The 24,018-nt window shown below is 49.2% G+C and overlaps 1 long non-coding RNA gene across 1 annotated transcript; it reads left to right on the top strand.

The window, feature by feature from the left end:
- The first annotated feature begins 22,692 nt into the window (after positions 1-22,692).
- Positions 22,693-23,784, top strand: LOC118154070 (uncharacterized). Its single transcript, XR_004744001.3, has 3 exons — positions 22,693-22,927; positions 23,227-23,252; positions 23,610-23,784. It is a non-coding gene; the product is annotated as an uncharacterized LOC118154070 (long non-coding RNA).
- Positions 23,785-24,018: the final 234 nt, after the last annotated feature.

Raw genomic sequence — 24,018 nt, forward strand, 5'->3', positions numbered from 1 at the left:
CACATGGAGCTGCAAAGAGCTTTGCAAACGGGCCGGTGCAGCAGGCCCCGCACCCCCGGGGAGCTCCATCGTGACGATGTATCTGGCTGACCGCATTTCGTCCGTTCTTTCCTTCCCATGTAGCTAAGTCTTCCGGCACAGTCACCAATGCAAATCACCCACTTATGTTCTCACACAAAATTCAATTGCCAATTTGTCTTTTTATTTCTTACACTTAAAGTGATTTGCCTTCAAATAATCTACGATGAATTGTTCATTTTACTACCGCAAGAAGCAATTGGTTCATCCAGGGAGCCACTAAGTTTACAATCGTTGTTGGAGACCTTGTACTCCTCCAGCTTCCCGTGCAGCAGCTGGGAGAATTCTCAGGGGGCTGCTGAATAGGGGGTGCAGTGCTTCCCCCAATTCCTTCACCCCACCCCACCCATGGAGTCAAGAACCAGCCGCTTCTTCCCCTGCCTTTGGGTGGGGCTGGAGGCGGGAGTCTGTGCTGGTTTGGATGGTGCCCTAGGATGCAGGTTCCTCTCTGGGAGTCGTTAATTAGCTTCATTCGCCTCACTGGCCCTGGAGTTTGGCTATAATGGAGATAGATTTGATGGTATAGTCCCCTGTGGTAAATGTGAATGAGCTCCAGAGGATGGGGGATTGGCCTGAGAAAACGGGTGGACTGCTCTGGCTTAGTGCTCTTCCTCACGCGCATCCATGCCATGCCACCGGCCCAGCCTGGGCCTGGCCCCCACCCTCCAGGAAGGGACATGTCCTTGCTTCTTATTTGTGGGTATGAAGACAGGTGGGTGCCCAGCTCTGAGACCACTGCCTCGGGCATTAAAGCCTCTGCTTCTCACAATAGACTCAGATGTTGGTTTGTCAGGCCCGGGCCATCCAAAAAACCTAAAACCTTAGAATCAGAAGGAACCTGGCCCCATCTGCCCCTGGGCTGGTGCGGCTTAGACAGGAGGGCAGTCCTCAGCCCAGGACGCGGACACCTGCCTGGGAAGGAAGGCGAATGCGTGGCTCCCACTGCTCTCATCTTTACATTCATCTTTCATCTTTGCAGCAAACATGTGAGGCATAGTACCTGCTCTCCAAACACCTGTCGCTTCTGCTTTGTAGAAGGACGTCAGGAGGGAGGCAGTGAAGCATTTCAAGGTAGAAATAGGGTGAGGCATTCTGGCCAAGGCACGGGCTCCTTATCCACCTGCTGACAGAGATCCTCAAGCCAAGAGAAGGTGTAATATCAAAAGCACACAGTGGAATTTAATTGGCAATTAGAGAGGGTGGCTTCCAGCTGGCCATGTAATGTCCTCTTTCAGAAAGAAAAAGCGGACTATAACTCTGGAAGTATGTGACCCAGAGGAACGGGACGTGCCCAGAACCAGGAGGCCAAGAGCCAGCACGGGTCTCACATGGACACAGGAACGCTCCAGAAGCACAATGCATTATTGATTGTCATGAAAGGAGAGACTCAAGTTTTACCATAAACGTATGTCTGCATAAAAGAAGCTGACAGGGCGAATCAATAAACAACAGGATTGCTTGTCGGGAACGGCCTTTTTTATTGTTTTTGTTTTTTTAATCCAAAAAACCCTCAAAGAAAGAAGGATGACTTCCTAGCCAGGCAGGTCAGAGAAGGCAGCGTAAGGTGCAGAGGGAGGCCTGGGAAGCAGGGCGGGCTGGCAGAGTTCCAAAACAAAAAATAAGCAGTCTCCCCCTTCCTCTGCCTGCAAGGAGGAAGCAGACACATGGCCCTCCCGTGTCACCATGGCGGACACTGCCCGGCTGTCTGGGAGGTTTTCGTGGGCCTGCGGACATGCCTCATGGCAGGGACTCCACCCTAGAGGTGTGCAGACTAACAAAACATGCACAGGCACCCAGATAAGCAGCTACCTTGGACGCTGTCCTTGGCTGGACCCCCAGAATTTTCACATCACCATGATTTCACTGAATCTTCACAGAAACTTTATGAGATGACCGTATGCCCCCCATTTGCCAAATAGGACATCTGAGACCACCTGTTCAACCAAGAACACCCTTTCCGCCACTCACCTTATGGACACCAGAGGGAGACACTGTGGGAGCAAGCGCTTATCTGGGGACGTCATGGGAGGTGGCACTTGGCGAGCCCTGAGGTCCACTCCAAGTACAGCCTCAGAGCCAGGCTTCCTCCAGTGACTGGTGGGATCCTATGACCTCCTCAGTCTCAGAGGCCCACTGTGGAGAGTAGAGACAGCCACAGGTCAGCAGAGTGTGACGCGAGATGAGGGACGTGGCTCAAAACCCCTGGATGGTGCCAGGCATCCAGTCACTGCCAAGTCAATCACAGCTGCTGCCACTGGTCTCACTGGCTCCTCAGCTGTTCTCTTGGTTCCTGTACCTCAGCCTGGTCTGAAGTCCACCTTGCAGGAGACTTCCGCTGACCACCTGAGTGAAGTGTCCAGGCCCCAGGTGTAACCCAACCCCACTGCTCCACCTTCGATCACAAATATGCTTATTTTACCCTTGCTCATTTTCTGTCACCCCCACTCTATTTCAACTGTTAAAATGGAGAAAGCTGGAAAATGCATAGCAGTTGTGTTCCGTATCATTTGTTGGGTGGGTGGGTAGATGGATGGTTGGGTGGATGAATAATGGATATCTGTTTTGTGTCAGATCTCAGGCTGGAGTTATAGCTGGAAGGAAAATTGTCAAACCTATAAATGACAAAAGCGAATTTCAAGGTCTGGTCAGAGTTCGAGGATTGTGGGGCAGGAATAACCCAATCTGAGGGACTCAGAATGTCGGGTGGTGGTCTGGAGATGCAGAGGGAAAGGGTGGGGAGGATGGCCTGATGCTGCCCCCAGGCCCACAGGTCCTCTGCTTGTGCTCTGTCAACCCTCTGCTCTGTAGAGGGTCCCGTTAACATATTTAACCAAGTTGACTTGATCTCAGACCATGCAGATCCCCTCTTCCATCAAGTCACTCCAGCTTGCAGCCACTGAGGACTGGAGCACAGCTAGGCACATCCAGAACCCACAGCGGCAGGCACGTTCATGTTCAGCAGCATCTTCAGCCCAAGGAGGCGCCAGCCTGAAGAGACAGCACTCCGAAAGCCTCACTGGTCTGTCACTAATGATCATTCAATACTGTTCAGTATCAGTTTTGTGTACACACTTCCAAACAGAGTAAATTGCATGTGGGTGTTTACATTTAAGGAGAGCTTCTATGTTAGAATTGATACAACTTTAATTTCCATGTGGCTTCCACAGTAAACATGCAAATGGCTCTTTTCAGTATTACCAAGCCTTAGTTATTTTTAGGGAAGCAAAATGTTTTACTTTAGCCCCCAGACTGAATTGAATTAAAAGCAAATCCAGATGGGACCAGGACTGGAGAAACTGACGTGGACAGAGGCAGCTTGCTTCTCCTGCCTCCTTCCTCTGCTCCCCTGCGCCCCAGGGACCCTGACCCATGGCCAGAGCGGGATGGAGCAGCCTCTGCTGTGGATGTTTTGCAATCTGGCAGAAGTGAAGCATCCCATGTGGAATAACTGTGAGCATGGATCACTTCTGGGTGAGATGAGATCTCCTGCAATAGGGCTTTAAGGCATGCATCCCCAGGGAGAAGAAACAGGACGGAAGAGGAAGCAGAAGTCTTTTCCAGCTCTGTCGAATCTGCCCTGATGAGAGGCGCATGGTGGAGAAACACCACTTCTGCACATGCTGCCGGGACCCAGGGATCCTGCGTTCTGTGCGATTCCGTTACCCAGGCTCCCATCCAGGTCTATAAACTGGAGGCAGAGGTGGAAGCCCGGAGCACAAATGCAGACTGTCCAGGAGTGAAAGGAGATGACGGCTGGGACCATCCACACCGGGACTTCTCCTCCAGGGACAGTTCTACCTCCCAGGGACAAGGAACAATACCTGGAGGAGACATGCGGGTTGTCACAGTTGGGTAGGTGCTATCGGTGTCTACAGATGCATCCCCAGCTCTCAGTCACACTGCAGAGCTGCCTTTAACAACAGCAGTGGTGAACCATCACAAGTGCCCCAGGGCCTCCTCCCCACCTGTGTCTCACTCTAAGATGCCGAGGGAAGAGATGGCTAACCCTCCTGGTGAGTGGCTGGAGCCATGTGCTTAGCCAAGCTTCTGGCTTTGGCATTTGTGCACAGCTGAGCATTTTCAGAGCTGGGGAAGGCGAGAGGGGCTGCTCTCCCTCAGGGCTCCTTTCCAGCCAGCTCACCTCTGGGCTGGAGCCCATCTGCAGAACAGACCCTGGCCCATGCAGGAACAAGGAGGGACGCTGCGCTCCCCAGGGCACTCAGTGGACCCACCTGAAAGCCACCTTGCCAGAACACAGAGGCTCCTAGATGGATAAGCAGCTTCACGGCTCAGCACACGGATGACTCCTCGGGGGCCCACACCCAGCCACTTCCACTGCAGGGGAGTTTGGAGATGGCAGGCCCAGGTTTCACTCTGTAGGGGAGGACAGTAGGCCCTGAGGGACCATATTGGACACAAAGACCCCGGTGGCAGCAAGCTGGTGCCACATCGCTGGGGGACGAACATGATCTGGAGTTGAGCAACATTCCAGGAAGCTCAGCGGGGCGGGAGCAATGACCTGGCACACCGGAAGGGGATTCCCAGTGCCCAGAGCTGTCTGCCCCTCCATCAGTCCCTGAGCTGACTGTCTTTGCTTTTTTGGGGGAGTTGACTCCATTCTCCACCTGCCTGGAGGACGGCCCCCTACAGCTCAGGGCTGCATTCTTTTCTGACCAGGAGAGGTGGGGTGTGGCCAGCCTTACATCTCCAATTCAAAAACCCGGCAGGCGCCTCCAAATGATGCCTTTTGTAGTCAGCAGCAGCACCAAGGCTGAGTGTCCTGGGGGGGCCTCAGGCAGGTGTTTCTCACAGGCTGAAACGTGCTGGCCACAGAGAGAGAGTGACGGGAGGTTAGTGGCCAGCCCTGAGCGCTGGCTACCCCAAGTCCATTCTGGGAAGCCCGGAGGTGACCAAAGAGAACTGGAAAAGGTCTGGGTGGCAGAAGCCCCAAAGAGGGCATGGGGAACTGATGAGCCTGCCCTCTCTTGCCACCTTAAAAAAGAAAGAAAATGAAGAAAGGATGAAGGCGAGTTCGGGAAACACACAGACGGCTCCTGTCATTTGCCCACGAGTAAGTAAAGGAGGGATGGTGAAGCATGGCTCCTGCCCCAGGAAGCTCAGAATTAGTTGAGAATGCAAAATAATAATAATAATAATAAAATAAACTGGGTTTATCAATGAGGCAGTCATTGATTACATTTTTAAAAATCAGAAGAGATTAGGCTCGGGGTCGGAAAGACCCAAATTTGGCCTCCTGAAGACTCTGGGAGCCTCAAATAAACAGTTTTATTGTATAAGCCTTCACATTCTTATCTGTACAATGGGATTAATGATACTAATAGAATTGTCTGGTGGGACACGAGCCCATCTTTCCCACCAGAAAGTTTAAGAAGCTAAGGGGGAAGGTAATGATTGTGGTGTAAGGGACACATAGGTGGATGGGGTCGACCTGTCTTCTTTCTTTCCCCAAAGTCCCTGCCTTGGGGGGAAGAGTACTCCAGATCACATGTCCTAAGAAAGAGCTGAATTCCTACCCGACTCCCATCAGGGCTGCAGGGAAAAGGAGAGGCAGGGGAGGTGATGCATGCAAGCCACCAGTGTGACTGCAGATTTTCTAGTAGCCAGACTAAAACCAGGAGAAAGAAATAGGCAAAAGTAATTGTAGTAATTTTATTTAATTCACCATATCCAAAATACTGTCACTTTGATTACAACATGCAATCAATATAAAAATATTAATGAGATAGTGAACATACTTTTGTTACACCAAGTCTTCAAAATCTGATGTGTTTCACACTGGCAGCATATCTCAATTTGGTCAAGATAAACGATGAGTGTTCACAGGTCCCAGTGGCCACGGTACTGGATGGCTCAGGTGTGCTGAGGAGGCATGTCTTACACAGGAGCCTTCACCTGCTAAGCATTGCCTCATGGAGCCCACAGTGTCAGGACCTGTTTCCTCTGTGATTTTAGTGTGAGGTGATGTGGGAAGTCCCCAGTGTCCTTGTTCTACACAGCAAAGGTCATATAAAGTGGTTTAAAACTTTCTGTAAAACATTTAAAGTTTTTAACATATCTGCAGAGGACTTTAATGGGATTCCATAAAAATTGACAGATCTCAGAACAGGCTGGAGGAGTCAGTGAATGACCTCGGTGATTTTAATTAAATCCAAAGTGAAGAGTCAAGAATTTGAGAGTTCTCTGCAGCCAGTGTCTCAAAAGGGATCAGGAGCATTCAAGACAGGACCAGGTGAACAAATGGACCCCTCTCCCTGCCCGGCTGATTCAAGGGTTGATTTGAACCCAGCTTGTCCAGGTGTGCATTCAAAGAAGTCACATTTCAGGTGCCATTCCCTAACAAAGCTTCTTCCAGAAGGGCAGAACACAACTTCTGCACAAACCCCACTCCATCTCTGCCTCTCGGCTTAGGGAACCTACCTGGTTCGTGATTGCAGGGCCCACACAAGTCAGGATCACCATTCTTTAAAGCACCTGCATTTCCTGTGGGGCAGTAGTTCAGGGCACCTAGAAGTATGTGTGCATTTGTAGGGTGGAAGCAGGAGGATGCCTAACTTGGGGACGGGTTGGTGACAAGCTGTCGGTCAAATTTATGAATAACTTATTTAATTACAGATCCCAGCCTGAGTTCTAAAAGGCTGCAAACTGCTCCACCTACTCTTTCTGGTAATGTCAGTCATCAGCATCAGTAGGAACTGAGATCTAAGCCAAAGGCAATTCTCAGCTCCAGCTGCCTGGACGCCTCCTTGGCCCAGGAAGGGATGCTCCCTGAGTTCTCTGAATCTCCTCATTGCCACCTCTTCCCAGTCCTCTTGGCCACTCACCATGAGCACTGTGCATTACAATTATGTGTGCTCTTGTATTATCTCCCCTGCTAGATTAGAAGATGTTTAAACACAGGGTCTGGCTCACTACTGTTCTATCTCCCAGAAGTTCCCATGAGCAGAAGAGAAAGTCAAAAGCATGTGTTGAGAGACTTAATCAGGGCATTTGACTTCCTCTGGCTCCGGCATTGCTTTTAGCCTCTAAATCTCTGCAGTCTGGGCCAAGCCGTCTTCCTCTTTCTCCCTCCTTTTCTCTACATTTTTGGCTTTGCAACTGCCACAATGGGAAGTCTCAATCAACTGCTAGGCTTGGGGAAGATGTCCTAGTTAACGGAACAAATGATTAAAGCTAACTAAAGAGTAATCAGCAAACATTTTTCTAGTGCCTATGAAAACCCTCATTGTTGAACATATTTCTCAATGCAGAAGTGCCCATCTGTCTTAGCGACAGTAATACAATGAGCATAAGTGACTTCTCCTCAATGGCTAAGGACCATAGTGTGATCATGATTTCTCATTGCAGGCGTTTCTCCAGGCTGTCCACTCCACCCTCAGCCATTGGTGCTCACCTCCTGCAAACTTCTCATAAAGGATTGTACGGCTTCCAGGTACCTCCATTCCTAAGTGCAAATCAACAGCTCCCTTGCCCATTGCAATCCAAAACTCTAGAATGTGCCAAATTGTAGGAAGAAAAAATTCTATGAAATGTATTTTATAAAAGCCACAAAGGAGGCTGGTACATACTGTCAACCCAAACTTGTCCCCACCCCTTCCTCTTCACCTAGAGACCGCACACATATTTTATTCATGCCTCAAGTGGTCATGTGATTTAGAGGAGCTGGGGACAATCCATTCTGATTAGATAAGCCAGTCTGCTCAGCAGTGATCAGTGTAATTCTAAAACGATTGACCCGGACAACAGAAACTGGTGTTGGGTCATGAAGGGCAGTCTCCAGGGACTCCTGGAGATTTTCTCTACCTTAAAGGGTGGCACACATTGTTCATTGTCTCTGCCTTGGAGCAAAGTGGTCTACGGATAAGATGCTCCGTGCAATAGCAGCCACTTTGTGACCATGAGGGTCAGACCTGAGAACCAAAGCCAGCAGGATGACAGAGCAGAAAGGTGAAAGACTTTTGTTCTTACCCACATACTGATCGCAAGATCAGCCAGCCTGGGATCTCCAGAATTCTTCATTTTCATTTAGATTGTTAAGTGAGGCTTTCTGGGACTTAACAGCTGAAATCCTAACCGATGCACAGAACTCTTACTTCCTTCTTCCCTTCAAGTAGATGGCAGTGGAAAATAAAGAGAAAAACACAGCATAGTAAATTTTGTATTCCAAGTGGTCTGGTTCTAATTAATCATAATTTTATTTATATCTTTAACTTGTTTTGATGTTTTCTGGGGGCGTTTTGCAGCCATAGCTTCCAGGCTGTGGGAACTTGGCCACACTGCCTTGGGAGTCTGCCTGGTTGCGCCTCCGCCTTAGTCTGTTTCCCTCACCGTAGAAGCTCTATACTGGGCTTCCTCTTAACCCTCATGCCTGGATCGTGTACGAGCATAGCTGTCTGCTCTGCCTTTAGCCGAGATGGTAACTCCTTGGCAGCCGTAAACATCTGAACACTCTCATAGTCAACGAAACAGCAGAGCAGGAAGGCTGCCGCCCGGCACAACAAGAGGCTCCTGCCGAGGCCTGGAGGTCTGTCCTGGCCACTCTGCTTAAATGGAATAGGTCCAAGTACAACCAGTTGTAAGAAATATTCTTTCCCTTTGTCCTCTAGATTTTAATTTTTGAAAATTCACATGCAGTACAATTTACCTTTTTGGTTTACAATTCATGAGTTTTTCCACATGCAGAGCTTCTTGTCCACCCCCCACAGGCAGCGTGCAGAACCATTCCGACCCTCCTGTGCTCTGCCCGCCTCAATCTGTAGCAGCCGTGGATTTATTCTGTGTTCCTACACTTGTGCTTTTCCAAGAATGTCACATCAATGGTATGAGAGGGTAGATGGCCCTTTGTTACTGCATTCTTTCACTTACCATAATGCATTTAGAGTTCAATTCGTGGTGGCGTGCATATCAACACACAATCCTCGCTCCTGCTGAGTAGTATTCCATCCTGTGTGTGTTCCATGGTTTGCTTACCCAGCCACTCACTGAGGGATAACTGGGCATTTGTGATTATGAAGAATACTGTGTTCTGCAGTGGGCAGACCTATGCAAATGTACCCCCAAATCTGAGGAAGCTGAGAGGCCAAAGAGGCTGACAAGTCCACTGTCTCAGAAAGAAAATGTAATAGGGACTTACAAACAGAAGTCACTTCTGTGTTTCAGGTGGCATTAAGAACAGACAGTGGATCCCTGCACCATGACCTCCCAGACAGAGGGCTTATAGACCACAGGAGAGGAATGCGCAGGACTCTTGGAGCTGACCGACTCCTAGCGCAGATTCTATACTACCAAGGCAAGAATGCTGTGTGAATCTGCCTAAGGGCAGGATTAATGGTCAAGATTGTTTTGACCTAAAGGCAGAATTTAAGGTAAGTGCATGCTCCTCCACAAAGAACAGTAGATAAAATTGAAATCTCAGAGGCATTCCCAGAACTAGGGTGAATCACAAGTCAACGTGCAGATCAGCATCCAGGAGGGAGTGCTTCAGCCTCCAGGTACTGCTTTAAACACTCATGAACAATTCTATATGAACATCGATTTTGTTTCTTCAGGGTAATACCAAGGAGTTAGAGTCCTGGGGGACAAAGTAACTGTATGTATAACTTTTTACAAAACTGCCAAATGGCTTTTAGAGTGGCCAGACTCTCTCTTTTGCATTCTCAACTGCAATAAACAAGCATCCTTGTTGCCACATGGTCACCAACACTTGGTATTACTGATCTTTTTAATTTTGTCCATTCTATTAGGTGTTAGGGGCATCTCATCATGGTTTTGATTTTTTTATTTCAATAGTTTTTGGGGTACATGAATAAGTTCTTTAATGGTGGCTTCTGAGATTTTGGTGTGCCTGTCACCTGAGCAATGTACAGTGGACCCAATATGTAGTCTTTTATCCCTCATTCCCCTCCCAACCTTTCCCACTAGTTCTCGAGGTCCATTGCATCATTCTTATATCTTTGCATCCTCATATGACAATGGAAAACCAAATGTCATATTCTCACTTAAAGGGAGAGCTAAGGATGCTAATAGGGACTTACAAACAGAAGTCACTTCTGTGTTTCAGGTGGCATTAAGAACAGACAGTGGATCCCTGCACCATGACCTCCCAGACAGAGGGCTTATAGACCACAGGAGAGCTAAGGATGCTCTCCCTTTAAGTGAGAATATGACATTTGGTTTTCTATTCCTGAGTTATTTCATTTAGAATAATGGCCTCCAGCTCTATCCAAGTTGCTGCAAAGGTCATTATTACATTCTATTTTACAGCTGAGTAATATCCATGGTGTATATATTGGTGTGTATATACCACGTTTTCTTTATCCACTCATTGGCTGATAGACATTTAGGTTGATTTCATATTTTTGCAATTGTGCATTGTGCTGCTATAAACATGCATGTGCACATGTCTTTTCCACAGAATGACTTCTTTTCCCGTGGGTAGATACCCAGTAGTGAGATTGCTGGATCCAATGATAGCACCACATTTAGTACTTTAAGGAACCTCCTCACTGTTTTCCACGGTGATTGTACTAGTTTGCATTCCCCCCAGCAGACCGGCATTCTCCTACTGCTCAGGATATTGGGCATCTCATTGCATGCCTTTCTGTAGATCTTCTGTAGCTCTTCTCCAGTGAAACATCTGTTCAGATGTCCTCCCGAGTCACTGACCTTCCCATTCTCTACCACCCTTCCTTACTCCACCTGCAATTAAAATCCCTGGTGGTGATCTGGACTCCCTTACCCCAGAGTTTAGCCAAGGCCTCTCTGCAGGATTTCTGTAACTTTACTGTTCATTTTTTCTATGCTTGGGCCCTGGAGACGGCATATAGATCCCAATGATAAAATCCAGTCCAGTAAAAAGGGTTCCTTGAATGTATCTTGAAATTTCTGCAGTGCCAGGGTGGGTGCTGCAACTAGAAGAACACCCCAGGACCACCAGGAGAGGACAAGGTCAGCGATGAGACCGACAAGATGGCCAGCAGCAACTTTCCCAAGCTAGGGGTGAAGGTTTCAAGGGCAGGCTCACTCCCTGACCACACATCCCGGGCTGGTCACGCAATCCAGGACTAAGGTTGTCATGGCGATGGGAGGTATACCTGGGCCGTCACTGTGAAAAGCTTTCTGTGAGAGGAGGCTGTGGCTTTTGTTTTCTTAACCTGCATATGCCCGTGCCAAATTGCTTTGGCCTTAGGAAAGCTTGCTGCCTGTGTGATGGGATGGCGAGGGAAGCAAATTTTTTAAAATACTAAAACTGATTACATCTCCTTATTCATTTTAGGAAAGTGGATGAATTAATTTCAGCTGTGGATTTTTTCAGTTTAGGAAAAATTGTAAATGGACCTTTTAGCTATGAAAGGGAAAGACCCATCGACAGTCACCATGGGAGAGGTTAAGACAGATGAGAGTGAAATTGCTCTGCCTAAAAAGTAATGCAAAGGTTCAGGTACCAGTGGCCTCCTGAAAGAATTGGGCAGGTATCCTGGAGCTCCAGCAGAGAAGACTGGGGGCAGGTCTTGCTAGAGAGACTGAAGGCCAGTCCCCCAGCAAGGCAGTGGAGGGCCCTGGAGGAAGGGGGCGGGGCCAGGGAAGCATCCTGGGGAGGACGCAGATGCCCAGTAAATGGGATTGACAGTGACACGTGGTGCTCCTAGCCCTGGGCTGCAGTCGCCCAACATTACCAACAAACCACATTCCGTGGCCTGTGCTCCCATGTACACAAGAGTCACAGGTTCCAGGGATCAGGATGTGGACATCCTTGGGAGCCATTATTCTGCCGACCACACCTAGTGACAGGAACATCTTAGAAAATGGCAGAAACATAATGCATAACTGACAGGGGTTCCTGGGGAAGGATGGTCATATTTGGTTAAAAGGTCCATTCCAGGCCAATAATCCTACAGCCCAGGGAGGAAATGATGTGTCCCATGGATCCAGCAAGGTCCCAAGCTTTTATGAGGCTGCAGCCTCTTCATGGGACCCCCAGGACCCTGTGCCTTCAAGGCCTTGAGGGGCAATAGTGGGACTGCGCTTTGCAGAAGACTCCCCTAACAGGGCATCTGCTACAGGAAAGAAGATGAGGAGGACTGAGGAGCAGGCAGAGATGGAGACCAGACATGACTGCTGGCCGGCCCTGTTTAGGAATTCTCAGAAATGCTGGCCCACCCCACAGCTGTGCAACACAGAGCCCTGAGCCACAGGTTCCCGGGCGTTAAAGAAAGGGAGGCCACAGAGGGCAGGCAGATAGGGCCATCACCATGGAAATGGGCACCATAGTAACCGAATCGCCTATGAGCCTTGAACCAGCCCAGCTTTGCCTCTCCACCCTGGAGGTCCCTCTACAGACACTAGCTTTGTCCACACTGACCATCTTCTGTGAGTGAAGCAGCACTCTTCATAGTTACACACACCCAGCCAGTTCCAGGGAGAGCCTCCTGCAGACCAGAGCGGGGCCTTGGCGCCAATCACTAAATAAAAAACTCTCCCTCAAGGCCCTTTCCGAAATCATGCACGCCTTCAGGAACCTGTCACACCCTGGGCAGCTTGTAACACAGGGAACCAAGCAAGGGAAATTCAGCCCCTGCCCCGTCTCGCACACCCAGAGGCAGCAGTGCCAGGAGGCTGGCCAAAAGGCCTGGCTCCACCATAGTTCTCATCCCACCAAGATGACTGTGGTCAGGACAGCAGAGGGGACTCCAAATTCCCTATGGATGCCATGCTTCCAGATGAGTGGAAGCAGACCGTGTCCATCTGCAGCCATCGCTGCCTGGCAGATGCCTCGCATGATGGATGGCACGTGCCAGCTCAATCTCTGTGTGCATCGCTGGCGGAAACTTAATTGCTGAGAGAATTGTCAGAAAGGATTGTGGGTGTGTTGCGGGGGTGTACGTTAAAGGCAAATCGAAAGGGAAAGAAGCATTGCTTTGGAATAAAATGCTCTCCCATTATAATTTGTAATATTTCCCTGAGAAATAATCCCCCTAATTTTTTTAACTGAGATTTTAGGAATCAATCTCAGTCAGGTAACCAGGCAGCTCTCAGCAAATAAGAAGTGTAAAGAGTACACATTTCTAATATCCAAAGATAAGAATGCAATTTGAAATCTCCTAGGAGGGCAGGCCCCGAGCCACAGTGCATTTCAGTTTTGGGAAAGCAGACGTGTTTGAAAGGGTGCAAGATGCAGAGTGCTGGGGGCTGGGGGATGGGGGCTGGAGGCTGGGGGCTGGGCGGAGCAGGGAGCAGTGGCAGCAGAGCCATCCCAGCAGCTGAGACCCAGAAGCAAAGACACTGCTCCTGAGCAGCCATGGGACCCACTGTCAGTTATTTCACAGGCCGGACTGCAAAACTCAACTCAACGCTGCTGGGGTGACAGCTATCGGCAAGGGTTCTTTGTCACTTTCAGATAAAATAGCATTGACAAGAGCCTGGTCATGTGTCCAGAGGACAGGGAGGTGGCAGGGAGGCTCATGAGGAAGTGGAAGGTGCCGGGGTTCAGAATGGGCGTGGTGGGAGCTCCTGCACGCACACTCTGAGCCGCCAAGGTCTCCATGATCTGATGCAAAGTCCAACACTGGGGACACCCTTCAGGTTGGTTTCTTCAGGTTTTGTGCTGCCCACTGCAGGGCAGGGCCCTCAGCACCCCACAAAGTCTCCTGCTGCTCCCACATGTGTGGCACAGGCCACCCTGGTCTCCTGGAGTCTGCTCAGGTGCCGCCCAGGTCACCCCAGTTCTCCTGTCACTCACATCTGCACTGTTCCTGGATGTCCGGCACCCGGGCACCCTGAGGCATGGACACTCTTCTGAGGCCTGTGTCCTCGGACCCAGGACCATTCCCCTCACATGCCCTGAGGCTCATTCCTGCTCCCTCCTTGTCCCTCTAGAGGGGGCTTCTGGTCACCACACCAAGGACATGCAGCCTCCTTCACTGCGATCCTTACCGAATGGAGGGCCTGCACCGCTGGCCTCAAAGGCAGAAACGCTGTGAGGCACACACCATCCGGTTCCAGTTTTACTAACGAGGAGTGGAGAATCAGAAAGTCCTCATGCAGCAGAGCCAGGAGCAGAGGCCTCGTGGCTCCTCCAGACCCCACACCTTAATGCCCGCTGGTTCCTGACGGCGGCCATGACAAATGGCCACACACAGCACCACTAATTCTCCTGCCGCTCCAAGGTCAGGACTCGCACATGGGGCTCCCTGGGTTAGAATCAGGCCTTCCGCAGGGCTGGTTTCTTCGGGGGGCTGCAGGGGAGGGTCCACCGTCCTGCACTGCTGCCTAGAGGCTGCTGCATTCCGTGGCCCCTTCTTCCATCCTCAAAGCCACTAAGGGAAAGTGGAGTCTTTCTCTAATAGAATCACCATAAAGACCCCTGTGATGACAGCAGGTCACCCAGACAGCCCACCTCCACCTTCCAAGAGCCTCAACTTAACCCACATGTGCACAGCCCCTTCCATCAGGGAGGTGGCCCATTCGCAGCCTCCAGGGGTCAGGATGTGAACATCTTTAGGAGCTGTTATTCTGCCCACCACACCTAATGGCAGAAAAGCAATGTGCGTAGCCCACAGGGGTTCCTGGGGAAGGATGGTCATATTTGGTCAAAAGGTTCATTCCAGACCAATAATCCTACAGTCCAGAAAGGAAACGATGTGTCCCATGGATCCAGCCCACGAGGCTGCAGTCTCTTCACAGGACCCCCATGACCCCGCACCCTCAAGGCCTGGCAGGGCAGTCACAGGATTGTGCTGAGCCAGGCCCTGGCAATAGTCTCCACTGCACCTCGGACCCCCAGGCCTTCCCTGAAATATCAAGGTCAACTCTCCATCATCATGCAGGAAAATCCTTTCCCAAGGTGACCATGGACAGCCTCCTAAGGCTCCCCTGCTTAGCTCAGAGCGTGGTAGGGTGGCTGGGCCAGGAATCTGCCAGTGAAAAGATTGTCTAACAGCAGCCGGCTGAAGTTTTTAAAAAGTGTGCAGGTGAGGACTTTGAGCTGTCACTGGGGAGTTCCAAGGACAAACCTGGGCATCTCAGTGACAGCTTGATCTCCGGGCTCAAAAGATATACCCGCGTTCTGTTTCTACCTCTTCACAGGTGGGCTTCATTCTCAGGCCTACCTGGTGACCTCGGCCAGGCTGACATCTCCAAGGTAAACCCCAATCAAGAAAACAAAACAGCAACATATGTGCTTCTCCTTCCAGGATGCAAGCAAAACTCTAATCATATCTCATTGGCTCAGGTGTGGTCACCTGATCACTGCTGACCAATTACAGCATCCGGCGCGGATGCTCTGATCACCTCACTCACCTGCTCATTTCCAGGATAAAACGGCATCAGCTGCATAAGAAGCACGTGGGCTGAGCGGGAGCTGGTAGCTCTCTCCAAGGAAACCTATTCCTACAAGAAAAAGACGAGAAGTAAAGGAAGAAAACCCTCCGAATACTTCTCCCCGACCCATGTCGATTCTCTAGTTAAATAGTCTGCATCCAGCAGCCCGAATGCAAAGTGTGGCAGTCGGGCATGAGTGAAACGTGGCAGCACTGCCTCAAGGCATCCCGGAAGACTTTTTCAGCCCTGGGTTGAGGCCAGGGTCAGCATAGAGTGATTTCATCTCGCAGGAGACACAGTGTCAGGACATCAACTAGGGCCTGGCTTCTCCAGTGGGCTTCGCTCGGGGTGAGGAAGTCAAGGTCTGTGGGTGAAAAGTGCTGGCCTTTGCCTCCCACCAGCAATCTTGTCTGCAGCAAAATACTCCTTTTTGATCTAGTGGTTGATCTGGAGAAGCTGTATTGGGTCTTGGTAAAGGGCTGATTTCCCATGCAGGTAGCAATGGGGCATTTTGATAGTGTAGCTAATCCATGAATATTAAAAGCAAAATATGTTTGATCAATGAAGTATCTGTTTTCAGCAGAATAGTCCTGGGTTCAGCTCTACCTGCTCTCGCTGCTTAATTACTGTCATCAGACTGGTTTCCAGAAGAATAAGGGTATTTTGACATGCATCGATCTGGCATCGTGGTCACAGGCATTCAGAGATGAGTAGCTGCCTGTCGCCTTTCTAGTCTGTATCGGGAACACGTCAGAACCATCGATGTGAAACCACCTCATATGGATAAGCTGGTGAGCTAAAAATGCCTGTGATGGCATGATTGATTATTGCATATTAACTAAGGTTATTAGAACAGGAAAATATGAGGCTTTCACCGCCTCCTCGCAGCACTCGATTTAACAATCCATCTTCATTTCCCTTGTGTTTCTTCTTCTTCTGGGCCTGTTTTTTTTTTCTTATCTTCAATTAATTACAGTCAGTTAGATGATGAACAAAATGGCTTTCATGGTGTACATGAAGAGACCTGCTCTTGGGGAGACTGTCTCAATGCAAAACTGTCACAGGTTAGTTCTGGAAGATTTAGTTTCTGCTGGCAGGAACCTGGGAGCTTGGAAGAAGTAGCCAAGAGCCATCACAAGCACGTCCGCAAGGCATTCAAACTGAGACGAAAGGAGCCCTGCCCTGGCTCACTGTATGATGCTGGTTTCTGAGCACAGGTGTCCTTCGTGTCCTTGGACTGGACAACAGGAAAGGGAGGGGGGCTGGGTCCCACTTGGTTTTAGCAAGGAAAGTCATATTCTAGGTTGCCTCTTTCTAGACATTTCTCTCAGTTGGTGGGATGGAGTTTTCTGGGCCCTGGAAGAAAGTCATGAAGTCAAACTCAAAACTACCAAGTGCAGGGCGAGAGGGGCCCCAGTTCCGTGGCATCTGTGTCCCCACATTATTGCAACTTGGTCTGTGTTTCCCTGGTTATGTTTCCTCTAATGTAGCTCCAGCCTATATTTTAGGAATATTCCCTTGAAACAAACTAGGGAAACTCCACTGAAGCCTCACAGCGGATTCATTGTTTCTTTCAGTTCACTTTTATTGGGCCCCTACTGTATGCACAGAGCTGCAGGAGGGGCTGTGGACATGGAGAGGGACCCAAGGGACCTGTTCCCCACATGGAGCAGCAGATATGGGGACAGGCCCTGGAAGAAGACTCTCTGACCTTGAATCTGAGTTGGTCATTTGACACCTCAGATATGCTTTGGCTGTGTCCCCACCCAAATCTCATCTTGAATTGTAGCTTGCATAATCACCACGTGTCATGGAAAGGACACAGTGGGAGGTAATAAAATCATTAGGGTGAGTTTTTCTCATGCTGTCCTCATGATAGTGAATAAGTCTCACAAGCTCTGATGGTTTTATAAACAGGAGTTCCCCTGCACACTCTATCTTGCCTGCCACCATGTAAGACCTGCCTTTGCTCCTCCTTTGCCTTCTCCATGATTGTGAGGCCTCCCCTGCCATGTGGAACTGTGAGTCCATTAAGCCTCTTTTTCTTTACAAATTAGCCAGTCCTGGGTATTTCTTCATAGCAATATGAAAATGGACTGACACAGCCTCCAAGCCTCCATTTTCTTCTCCACAAAGTGGATGTAGGGACAATGCATGTTGTCATGACAGCATGACATGTTGTGCAGGTTAAATGAGATCATCTTGCATTTGAAAAGCCCAGGATAGCAGCTTACCCCTGCTGGCTGCTCAATAAAGATCCTTTGGGAATGTTAATCAGGGAAGAAGAACCCCATCCCAATGACACCAATGTGAAGCAGGAAGAGGTTAGAGCCACAAGCAGAGCACTAGTGATAAATCTGCAGTTCCCAAAGTGTGACCAGCAGCAGCTGCATCACCAGGGCATGTGCTGGAAGTGCAAAGTCTCGGACTCCACTTGCTGACTCAGAAGCTCTGGTTGGGAGTGAGGAGAGCCCTCTGGGGTATTCTGATGCTGGCCCAAACTTGCCAGCTGCTGTGCTCACCTCCTGAAGCTGGAGACTGGAAGGAGAGAGCATGTGCTGCTCGGAGACCCTGCAGGGTTCCCTGAAGGAGGTAGTGAGGGTTGAGAGTGAGAGGGGACTTGGCAGTTCAGAGAGGGAAATAAACATGTAAACATTAGGTTTGTCTCGAGTTTCCAGCATTTCCACATCGAGGTCGTTGGTGTCAGGCCTTTCCTCAAGCCCTTCTCGTCCCACCAGGCTGTGGAATGGTCCTGAGCACTGTGAGGTCCTCTGGGCAGCCACCCTTGTCTGTAGAGCTGGGAACTCATGGGGGCTGGGGTCAGAGAGTGTAGCAGTTCTGTGACAAATTAGCCGACTTTAGCAGCCAGGGCAACACAAATGTGTTATCTTACATTTCTGTAGGTCAACAGTCAGACATGGGTCTCTCTGGGCCCAAATCAACATGTCTTCAGGGCTGCTTTCATTCTGGAAGCTCAAGGGAAGAATCCATTTCCTCACCTTTTGCAGCTTCCAGAGCCCCCTTCCTCCACCTTCAAAGACAGCACCGTGCACCTCTCATTCCTGTGCCCCACAGTTCCTCCCCCTGACCCCTCTGACCCTGCCTCTCTTCTGCCACCTGCCTGTGAGAACCATGGAGATCATGGTGCACCTCCCCCGCCCCCCGCCGTGCCCCGGATAACTGAGTATAGCCCCCACCTCCAGGTCAGCTGCTTAGCAAGCTCAATTCCATCTGCAGCCTCAATTCTCCTTTATCATGTAAGGCACATACTCCATCCACAAGTTCCAGTGATTAGGACATGGACATCTCCAGGTGCAGCATTCTGTCTGTGTTCCTCTCCATCTGTCAGCCTGGGGCCCCAGCAGTGCAGGGTGGTGGCTAAGAGTGAGCATTTGAGAGTCAGATCTGAGCCCAGTTTATGGTCCCCTGCTTTTTCCTGTGTGGCCTTAGACTCTGTGGTCTCATCTGCAAACCAGCAATGACAGTAGTACCTACAGCAGAGGACCTTATGCCAAACTCTTGCAATGCCCTTGTCACTGTGTTGTGACAGTTGGAAGGAAGATTAGAGCTCACCTGCTCTGACCCCACCTCCTATACCCACCGTCTCTCTGTCACCTCTGGCAGATGGTGAGGTGGTGCAGACTGTCTCCTGGCCAGCAGTTTCTCCCCACCCCCTGGCCACACTGACCATGCTGCTTGAGAAGACAGCCTGGCACCATTGCTAAGCCACATGGAGTGGCTGTAACTGACCACACACTGCACCCCAGGATGGCCATGACGGACTGGAGCCAATCGGTGGATCCCAGACCACTGACCAAAAGCATGCATCCTGGATGGGATCCTATCCACCCAGCTATGGAAGCATAGGTCTGGGGCCGACACGCCATGTCTCCAGAACCTAAGTTGGCCACAGGCACAATGGAGAACCTTTGGATGAAGCTGAGGTTGACACAGGTGGGAGAGAGACAACAGGAGCTCAATTGTGTTTTTAAAGACCACTATTCCAGCCTTGCCTGAAGGCAGCCCTATGGGGGACATTTATGTAGATGACCCAGAGACCATGGATTCTCTTAAGGACTCTGGTCTTTTGCCTCTATTCAATCTTCTCCAAAAATAGCACATCTCCTGTAGACAAGATTGAAGGAGATACCTCCTCATCTAGGAAGGCTGTGTCCATGTGGCTGCATCTCATTTCCTAGAACTTCTTTCCTCCAAAGCAAAACAAAAAAAAAACCAGCTCATTTGTTTCACAGGAACTTACAAAGTGCTCTCCTTCTCTTCTGTTCTGAAGCTCTCAAATATTTTTAAATCATTGTCCTTCCTCTCGGCCACCTCTCTTCTGTCTTCACATGACCAGTTTCTTTACTCAGACCCTACATAACGTGGCTTGTAGATTTCCCATCACCACAGTCAAACTCCTCCAAATGCCACTTTTCCAATCTTTTTAAAAAATTCTGGATGTGGCCAGATGGAGCTGATGCCAGTGACATGTTGTGCCTGTTGGTGTCTGGCTACATCTTAATGTGAAGCCATGGCTCAGATTGACAGGATGTCCTGGTGGGAAAGCACCCTGGTCAAGAGGGCTCTGCATCTGTGATTTTACATGACTCATGCCTGCTACTGATGGCTCTTGACGCCATTGGGAACCACCAGCAGGAACAGACATGCAGTTATGCAGCCAAATCCTTTCCGTCCAGTGCTCCTGGCCAGGCTCAGACAGGGACCCAGCCCTGAGTTGACACAGTGGATGGTCAGCAAGGTGTCAGCTTGGATTTCTCAGAGTAAGGCTGAAACGGTTAGGCTTTCTGTCCCCACCCAAATCTCATCTTGAATTATAATCCCCCCCTGTCTGAGGCAGGGCCCAGTGGGAGGTGATTGGATCTTGGGGGGGTTCCCCCACACTGTTCTCATGACAGTGAGTTTTCAGAGTTCTGATGGTTTTATGAGGGGCTCTTTCCTCTTCACTCTAGACACTTCTCTTGCCTGCCACCATGTAAGACATGCCTCTTTCCCTTCTGCCAAGATTGCAAGTTTCCTGAGGCATCCCCAATGCTATGGAACTGTTAGTCTTTTCTTGATAAATTACCCAGTCTTGGGTATCTTATAGCAGTGTGAAAATGGACACTGCTATACAAAGGCCATCTCTCCACCCCTTGCTTGTGTGGGCCATTGCTTTGGACTTGCCATCAGGGCCCAGTGACCCTGGATGGGCATCCCTTGGACACCCCTCACACTGCCCCAGACAGGACATGGGCCTGGAAAGGCCTAGCTTCCTCTCTGCACAGCTGCTAGGCTTATGAACTCAGAAAGGTGCAGGCCTCCAAGAGCCTCCATTCAGCCCTTGATAATGAGAGTGGGAGAAGAGCCATTTCTCAGCCCACAGTCAGAAGGAAGTGGGCTTCATATTCATTTGCACAGCTCCTCTCAACCTGATCTGACAGTCCCTTTGCCATATCTCCCCGCAACAGGGAATTGCACTGGACTTCCAACAAGGAAGAAAGGTGGCCTTATCCCCATTTCCCAGATAAGAAAACTGAGCATCAAGGAATGTACAAGCAGCAGGTGGCAAATTCCAGAACTCAGATGCATGTCTTCCAGGCTTCCAAGGCTGTGCTCTCACATACCCTGCAGAATCTGCCTTGTAGATAAAGGGTCTGGGGCTCAGCAGCTTGCTCAGCTCCCATGGCTGAGAAGTGATGAACACAGAGCTGAATTCCACCACTTCCCATGCCAGACTCTTGCTGCTCTAAGATGCCTCCTCCTCAGGGTCCTAAGAAGATGGAGCAGCCTCTGGTCAGATGGCACCACGTGCTGGGTTACAAAGCAGAAAATCTTCCCTCCCTTCTTCTTGGGGCCAGTGTCTTGCCTCATCCCACTGAAATCAGACTTGGTTAAGTAGCTTGTTCAAAGGCCAATGGAACATAAGCAGAAACAACATGCCAGTTCTGAGCCAAGCCTAGCTGGCGTCTGGTGCTTCCTCATGGCCTGTCGTGTTTCTATGGTTACCACAAGAAAGCATGCCCTGGATAGCCACTAGTTCAAGGATAATGGGAGGCTCATGGAGCAGAACTCAATCTAAATCACAGCCTGGAGCCTGGAACCTGGAACCTGGAGCCAGGAACCTGGAGCCAGAAGCTGGGAGTCTGGAGTCCAGTGTTTACGCAGCCATGGTGCTGTGCAACTCTCTTACTGGCTCATAAGTGATACATATCCATTGTTTTCAGCCTCTGGATTGTGGAGAGATTTGTTACTCAGCATTATTACAGCATTGCTAACTGATACAGATAGGTCTCAACTTGGATGGTGAACAAATATGAAATCTATCTTAAGAATAGCAGATTATTCTCAGATCCAGAAAGAATGCACAACATAAAATCCAAAATAGATGGCCCCATGCTAACTGAAACCAATATTCAAGCTAGCTCTTTACAATTTAAAAGGAAATTTAAATTTGAGATAGGACAGGAGTTTTTCATTTGAGGTGTTTTGAATGGAAACATCAGGATCTCCACAAACGTGCTTCTCGGTTTTTAAAGGCTTTTGTTTACATCTAACACTAAACTGATGCTAGATTGAAACATTAATTGGCAGTCTGATACAGTCAATGAAGAATGACCAACTTACATGCAGATCCATGTGCAAGCACGGGCCTTCCATTCAGTCAGTCTCAGTTGAAAACCGCCTTCTCAAAATTCACTCTGACATGTGGATTGCATTTATTTATGGGTGACAGCTAATTTGCTTTCTTCCTGTAATAAAATAATTAAAATATTTTGTTCTCCGAGTTATATTTGTTTCAGGGTAATCCTTTCATTAAAAGTCATTTAATATCCTACTGTTCTGTTATCTGCTACATTTCAACTTTTGTGTTTTCTCTGCTCTCCTTGTCTTCTGTCATATTTCTCATTAAATTTCCCCTTCTTGTTCTTTTGTTACAATGGCTTATTTTCTGCCCTAAAACAAGCTTTGAACTTAAAAACCTGAAAAGCATTTTATTTGGAATAAAAGAATCCGCGGTGTCACACATTTGTCAGCTAATGTGTTCCCTCCCATGCTTCGTTTTAATTTTTCAGCATGATTGTTTATGAAAGAGGCCTTTGGTTTCTCCGAGGCTGGTTTGGTCTTTCTACCCATTCTTCACAGAAAACGATAATCCTCTGATAACATAATCACCGCCGTAGCAACCAGAGGCAATGTCATAAACAGGATTATGACTTCAAGAACCCAGATTTGCATCTCACACCCACTACTTACTCACCAGGCGCCTCTGTGGATGCCACTCCACAGCCTCGTGTGTTAAGAGGTGCAGAAGAGCTGCCTGATTGGCTCCCAAGCTGCTAACCAGGAGCCTGGGGGAAGTCATGGTGAAATCTGAACTTGATGTGGCTCTGTCAGCATAAGACACATGCTCAGAGCAAAACAGCCTGCTCTTCAATGTGTTTAGTTTAGTTCCATTGCCCTGCCCTCCCCTCCCACCACTCCCACCACTGAGGACTGATACTCAAAAGCACAGGTGAGTGCTTTGCAGGTGCCGGGTGCGTGATTTAATTCTGGGTTCCTCGATGTAGTAAAAGCTTGGGAAGGACTGATCAGAGAACCGATAGGCTTCTAAGACAAGAGAAAGACCGTGGCTCCCATTCAGGTGCGGCCAGGAGGGCCCTGGGGGTGGAAGCCAGCACTGAGTCCAAACCTAGTGTGATGCCACCTGCGTTTGCTCTCTTTTAGCCTTTGACAAGTTACTTAACTGAGTAAATCTTCTATTTACACCATGATAAGGAAAGATTGTGTGTGACTATTATGTTTGTATTCCAGATGGAACCACTCAGCATATTCACAAGGTCGGTGAAGGAAGCACAGGGAAGGTAGCATGGGCTGGTGCTTGCTCATGAACTCCACAGACACCTTGGGGCTTACCAGCATATTATCTGGGTCTTCTGGGCATCCCAGTGGTTTGGTGGGCGATTGTTCACCCATTTCACAGATGGCAAAACTGAAGCTAATGAAGTGTCCTGTGATGCTCCAGGTCACAGAGCCAAAAGGTGCAGAGTGATGGCTCAGACACAGGCCTCCCAGCTCTGTGTCCTGGACAGAAAGTCAGTGTGACCGGGTACAGGGAAGATAATTCCCTTTCGTCCATCCATTTTTGCTCCTAAACTTCCCTTCCACCCTCAGCTTCTTTCCTTTCTTCTCCTCAGGACTCAGCGGCACAGACAGTGGGGCTGCCATCTCTTACTGCCCACTCCACCATGGCTAGGGACTGATTCTCTCCACTCTACACAGAATTCGAGAACTATATTTGGATCTGCTTCACAGCAGTAATCCCCACAACCTTAAAACATGCAAAATAAAAATAAGTTAATCACCCCTCGGCATTTTATGGTACATTTGTAATTTTTTATTTAAATATTCAATATCATAAAAGAAGCTGGGCTCATGGAGAAACTGTTGATTTCATCAGAAGAAATTGCTCTTTTAAGTGAAAGTAAACACTCTTTAGGGCATCCCCAGAGAGGAAATGAGGATGAAGGAAACTGGTCTCAAGTTAGCCAAATCTGGCAATTATTCTTTCAAAGGCAGCAATGTGTCACAGCAGAATGTGACAAT

The sequence above is a fragment of the Callithrix jacchus genome, chromosome 5 (genome assembly GCF_049354715.1).
Source record: "Callithrix jacchus isolate 240 chromosome 5, calJac240_pri, whole genome shotgun sequence".
Classification (NCBI taxonomy): Eukaryota; Metazoa; Chordata; class Mammalia; order Primates; family Cebidae; genus Callithrix; species Callithrix jacchus.